The sequence below is a fragment of the Ostrea edulis genome, chromosome 9 (assembly GCF_947568905.1).
Source record: "Ostrea edulis chromosome 9, xbOstEdul1.1, whole genome shotgun sequence".
Taxonomy (NCBI): Eukaryota; Metazoa; Mollusca; class Bivalvia; order Ostreida; family Ostreidae; genus Ostrea; species Ostrea edulis.
The window spans coordinates 57,545,682-57,551,910 of record NC_079172.1 but is presented as its reverse complement, the minus strand read 5'-3'; the positions used below and the strand labels follow the sequence as shown (position 1 = coordinate 57,551,910).

The window sequence follows — 6,229 nt, the reverse complement described above, 5'->3', positions numbered from 1 at the left end:
AATATGATCTGTATGAAATCGTAATGTTTACTTAAGTGCATGTAACGTAGTGAACGGGCTATTTTGTAAAGGCAGCCGAATATTAGATCATTAATTTTCATGGCGTACATTCAATTTTGAGTCAATTTTATTTCGTCTGCAAAATTTGAAACTAAATTACTGACTGTATATTCTGTATACACCCTATTGTTTCTTAAACATTTGTAACTTCTGAAACGTACACGTATAACTGCAGGTATGCCAGTGTACCAGCCGGCAATAACTACCATATGACAGGGGAACATTACGTAGGATAAGAACGCTCTGACGGAATTTCAACATTTTATTGAGGTGTTTTGTCCTCGAGATCCATAACCTTCTTATAGTACGAACTATAATTAAATGAAGAGATCGCCAGTACTAGTGCGGATTTACACTCTCAACTTATTACAACTGATGCACCCTGAAATATGGGAGTTATTTCTAATTGGAAGCATGGTAAGAGTACATTCCATAGTCATCAACCTGTTATATAATTACCCATTCCAAATTTCACACGGCATTTTGGAGAATAAGACAATATACCCAAAGGACAAATAACAGTGTCGTGCAAACTTTGAATAATATATCCATCCATGATTTATCTGCAAAATGGGCTGCAGCTACAAAAATCCGAAATTGAATATGTATGTTTTAATTACAGCATTTCGATCTTTATCGAACTGCACAACCACAAAATGAATCATTTATCGTTTTGACCGGTTAATTTTCCTAATCCGTCCTCAACGACGATAAGGTTGGACATAAAAGCTATCATTATCTGAGCAAAACTCAATGAATAATCAGTCTCCAGAGCTTTCGGGAATATGTAGCAAAATCTATAGACATTCCCCTGACGGAGATGACACTTGCATTGAAACAGAGGACGCACTCCCGCTACAAGAACGGGTAATACTGAGAACAGAGTGTTTTCATCACACTGTGGTTGCTGTAGCGATTTATATAATTTCGGTACATCTGAGTAATGTTCTGTTTGGTAATGATTTAATTGAATATCTCGTTTCTACCGGTTTTAAATGAAATGTACGACATCGGACAGTATATATTGTGATAGTTCAGGTTTGGCAAGAACATCCATTTTCCCGTGGGGATCCGGATTAGAATAGGTCCTCAGTACCCCCTTGCTTGTCGTAAGAGGTGACTAAATGGGGCGGTCCTTCGGATGAGACCACAAAAACCAAGGTTCAATGTCGCAGCAGGTGTGACACGATAAAGATCCCTCCCTGCTCAATGGCCATAAACGCTGAGTATAGGTCTAAATTTTGTAGCCCTTCACCAGCAGTGGTGACGTCTCCATATGAGTGAAATATTCTCGAGAGGGACGTAAAACAATATTCACACACTCCACTTTGGTTTAGTCAGACTAATGGGCAATGAAACCACGACTATGATTCGACAGGAGTTAGTTTTTAAGTGCTTAGTTTGCATTGTTTATACAAAATTTAACAACTCCTTTATTGGTGATTAATTCTTATGATAAATGTTTTCAGTTTTCAACAAATTTGATATCCTAGTCGGTAAGAGGAGTTGTGACAAAAAGCTATATCTATGGTTATGGAACGGGTAAAGACCACAGTTGTGAAGTTCATGACCCCTGAACAAGTGACAGAGGCTTCTGGGAGCGACAGTCATGTAGTGAAAATATAGAACATGAATTCTTGAAAATTCTTTTACGATACTCTTGGGTTATTGAAATAAAGTGCTCTATTGGGGCATATGATACGCTCGTCTGCAACTACATGTACATGTACCTAATGCATATCTATTTTTGTATTCTTATGAGGCCATAGTGATCTAATCTTATGTAGCAACATACGTTCCCCCAACATACATCAACTTACTCACAGTGTGAATGATAAGATCCGACATGATCTGCAAATGTATAGCTATGAAATTTCAAAAGGAGGCACATTGACCTATTTTTGGTTCACGAAACACCTCCCATGATGCATTAACTGGCCAAGTTTGATTATACTATGCCTCATAATGTGAAAGATATGTTCCAGACATAAATTCCAGAAGAGGTCACAAAGACATGTATTCGGTTTGCATCCCCCCCCCCAAGATACATGAACAGACCAAGTTAGATGATTCTAGGCATTATTGTGTGCAATATATGATTCGGACAGGCCAACCTTTTCCCTCAAGATGCATCAACTATCCAAGTTTAATGGTCGGAGGTTTTTCAGTGTGTAAGGTATGATTCGGACACGAGTTGAGTGTTTATAGCCAAGATATTACAGAAGGAGGCCACAGTGAACTAGGTTTGGATCGCGACACACATTTCCCCCAAAATTGCATCAATTGACCTCGTTTGATAATCCTAGGCCTAAGAGTGTGAAAGATATGACCGGACACAACAGATGTGGCACGACAAAGACCCCTCCCTGCTCAAAGGCCGTAAGCACCGAGCATAAGCCTAAATTTTGCAGCTCTTTGAACACCGGCAATGGTGAGGTCTCCATATGAGTCAACAATTCTCAAAAGGGACTTTAAACAGTATAAAACCAAACAACCCGGACACAAGAAAGCTAACGGACGGAAAATTTATACCATAATAGGGCCTGTCAAAAGATGGGCGAATAAAAATTGAAAATATAAAACTAAGGACAATTCATGTTCATAATAAGAATTAGATGAAACTTCTATAAGATCCAAATCAGCGGATTTACTTAATATCGTATTATCTTAAATTGTCATAAAAAAACCCAGAAAAATGGTTTAGATCCGCCAAAGCCTTTTTGCTATTTCAGGGTAGTTTATCGAAAACGAAAGTAAGCTTTAGTTACTTTTACGATATTTACCAAGCAAGATTCTATTCTTACTTACGGACTTCACCTCACATAGAAACAATATTAAAGGTGCAAGCAGTAACTCTGGAGCAAGCGTTTCCGAGTTTACTGGCAAAGTTTTGTTAATTTATAATATAAGTATAGATAGATAACACCTTGTTCTATTGAGCTGTCCTTTGTAGATATGTTGCATGTTACTTAAGTTAACAGGGGCCCATTGTGTTTTTAATTGTATGCACAATTTCCCTAAACAACAATTAATACCATATTCTACAATGATAGGATTTATGCAGGATATTATGATGACAATTGTCGTAGAAATTGTTCAATTATGCTACTTTATACATGTATGAATTTATACATAACCAGATATAGCACACAGTTTGAATGGGTCCTCTTGTCGCACAATGCTGCTGTGTCCTCTGTTATGTAATACAATTGTATCTATGGCATCGATGTGGAACCACTAGTGATATGATTATCCAAATCATTAACAAAGTGTGTTTAAAAACTTCTTGTAGCTAAACCTATCTATTACAAGCTGCGTGTTAAAATATATTAGAGCCCATATGGATATTTATAAATGTAAATGAGAGCAAGAGGACTGGTTGCGGGGTAATTATTGTTGACTGATTTTTTCTCTGTAACGTGGTGTAGATGACTGTAAAATCCACAACTAGGCGACATTCGAGTCATCACGTTCAAATATAAACCGTGCTTACAACAACTGAAAAAATGCACACTTATACAACATGAAAAACGATTATTGTTCTAGATGTGGTTAAATATCAAGATTTGATATATCAATACAGTGAAAGCTGCAAATTTCAAGGTTGTAGACAGGAACTGAGCCAAATGAGCAATAATTGATATTGAGAATAAAAGAATCTAAAAGAAAAAAAACTTTACTGCATTTATACAATTCATGTAGGGTTTAGATATTGCCACTCGTCAAGAGTGTATAAAAATCGATGCGTATACACAAACATTAAAGCTCGTTATGATAATCTGTTTATTTATTAATACGCCACTGATTCATATTTACCGCATCGTGAGCACAATAATCCCTAATCGTGAAATTTCAGTCAGCCAATGATACAACATCTGCTTGAGATTATTGGCAATTTAAAGATAAAATTGCATCATGTCAAAAGTGTGCAATAATTCACGATTTAAAAATTCCACTCAGCTAGAAAATTTTCATCCACGTCAGTTATCGATTTTTGAATTCCATTTGGATCATTCTGATGCACAATATACTGCAATTTTATGGTCAGTCATCATGCACACTAAATGTGGTGCAAGAGGTGCTCTTGAACTATTTTTTCATCGACATAGCTGAGATTTTCTATTGATACAGGATTACGTGATAAAAACAATTACAGATCATAAGATTGAATCCGTCCACTGAATGCGAGCAAGGTGAAAATATCGAATATTGACCAATCTAATAATCATATAAACATGTAGAATTTAAAAATTCGAGAACTGAGCTAATACGGAACCCTTGGATACACAAGAATTCGGACGAGGTGCCTCGGGACTCTGCCTGTTCACTGACGACAACCGCCGTGACCCATTTGTCATAATCAGGTAAACAGAATAATCCATAATCAAAGTCCCGTGGGGATACGGGTTAGAATAGGTCCTCGGTACCCCCTTGCTTGTCGTAAGAGGCGACTAAATGGGGCGGTCCTTCGGATGAGACCGCAAAAACCGAGGTCCCGTGTCACAGCAGGTGTGGCACGATAAAGATCCATCCCTGCTCAATGGCCATAAGCGCCGAGCATAGGCCTAAATTTTGCAGCCCTTCACCGGCAGTGGTGACGTCTCCATATGAGTGAAATATTCTCGAGAGGGACGTAAAACAACATTCAATCAATCATCCATAATCAAAATCTTTATGAAAAGAACGGCTTAACAATAAGTACATTTGTATGTAACATTCCACAGGTTGCGAATAAGATCATTACAATGACCATAGAATTGCGAAATGCTGAATTTAAACGAAACTGTTGAAAACCTTGTAATATCACCATATTTGTTTGTATCCTGTCTCGTTTTAAAAATTCATCATTTGCAGAACATGTTCTCGTGTATCGATACGGTTGGGAGACGTAAACACCATGTGTAGGTGATAATGGGATATTGCTACATAAATATGGAATGTTGATGATGACCCTGAATACAAATTTAGACCTATTCTTAAAGCTAAGGGCCATTGAATTCATATTTTATCATTAAAGTATATACATGTATTTAGTAAAACATCAAAATGAAATGAATTGGAAGACTCTGCGATGTCTTTTATTTCAGGTTCAATGGGTTCGTTGTTTCATGTCCCGTCGAGAAATTTTCATTCATATTCCTACATCACCAACTGTAGATGAAATACCACAGACCTACAGTGTATTCTGAACTCTCAGGGCCATAACAATGAGGGTTCCTTATTGTGCCAACCCCTGCCGCGACATGGGATATCTCCGTTTTAAATGGTCATATCAAAAAGACCCGTGATTCTCATTTCTAAATACCGAGCGTTTGGCAAAGGAGCAATCACTTACCTACGTTTGACGCAACCATGGTACGAGCTGGGCTCGAACTCACGACCTCCCGGTTACGAAGCGAACGCTCTACCACTGGGCTAACGCGATACGTGCTCAAGTATTACTGAGGCCTTAATGTTGCATTGGAGCTAATTTGTTTGCGTTGGACACTGTCTATGGGTAGTTGAAATGTGTAAACAAAACGGGGAGAGGAGGGGAAGACGTGGAATTGAACATCGTCTAAAAGTACTGAGATATTTCAATATTTATCCGGCACCTCAGATTTTAAAATATCCGAAACATCTGCGACTTTCACTTCTAGATGCTGAGCAGCCACTACCTATTTTTATGTTTCAGGTTTAACACTGCCAATGTACGAGCAGAGCTTGAACCCACGATACACGAAATGAACGTTCTAACCACTGAATCATCGCGATTGGGATGGAGTCGAGGATAGCGTGCATGCATTGCGTCGATAAACAATTCAAAAGTTCTTAAAAGAACGCTGGGACAATCTATATTACGTACTATTAAAACACGCGAAATTTGAAAAACGTCAATATTTTTATTTTTACTATTTTTTGATAGAGCGGTCTTTCCGTATGTGAGAGAAACGGGTTCGAAACCAGGCTGCGAGTCGAACAACAGGTATCGACCAATCCCTCACCAAACTTTCAGCATACTGGAAGTTACAAGTCTTTCGGATAAGGCATTCGGAACAGATAAGCATTGGTCCTAAGAATTAGATAGGATATTCTTGCATAAGTTAATATTTGTGATACTTACCGGTAGTCTTATTGGGCCCGGGCTCGCTATACATTACCTAGACTCTATGGCCATAGAGTAAGAATA

The 6,229-nt window shown here is 38.0% G+C and overlaps 1 protein-coding gene across 1 annotated transcript in view; it reads left to right on the top strand.

Moving 5' to 3' along the window:
• The first annotated feature begins 257 nt into the window (after window positions 1–257).
• Window positions 258–6,229, top strand: part of LOC125658921 (G-protein coupled receptor dmsr-1-like) — a 66,480-nt gene continuing 60,508 nt past the window's right edge. The window contains exon 1 of the mRNA XM_048890376.2: window positions 258–477. The gene's annotated coding sequence lies outside the window, so the exon portion shown is untranslated. The remainder of the gene's footprint in view (window positions 478–6,229) is intronic.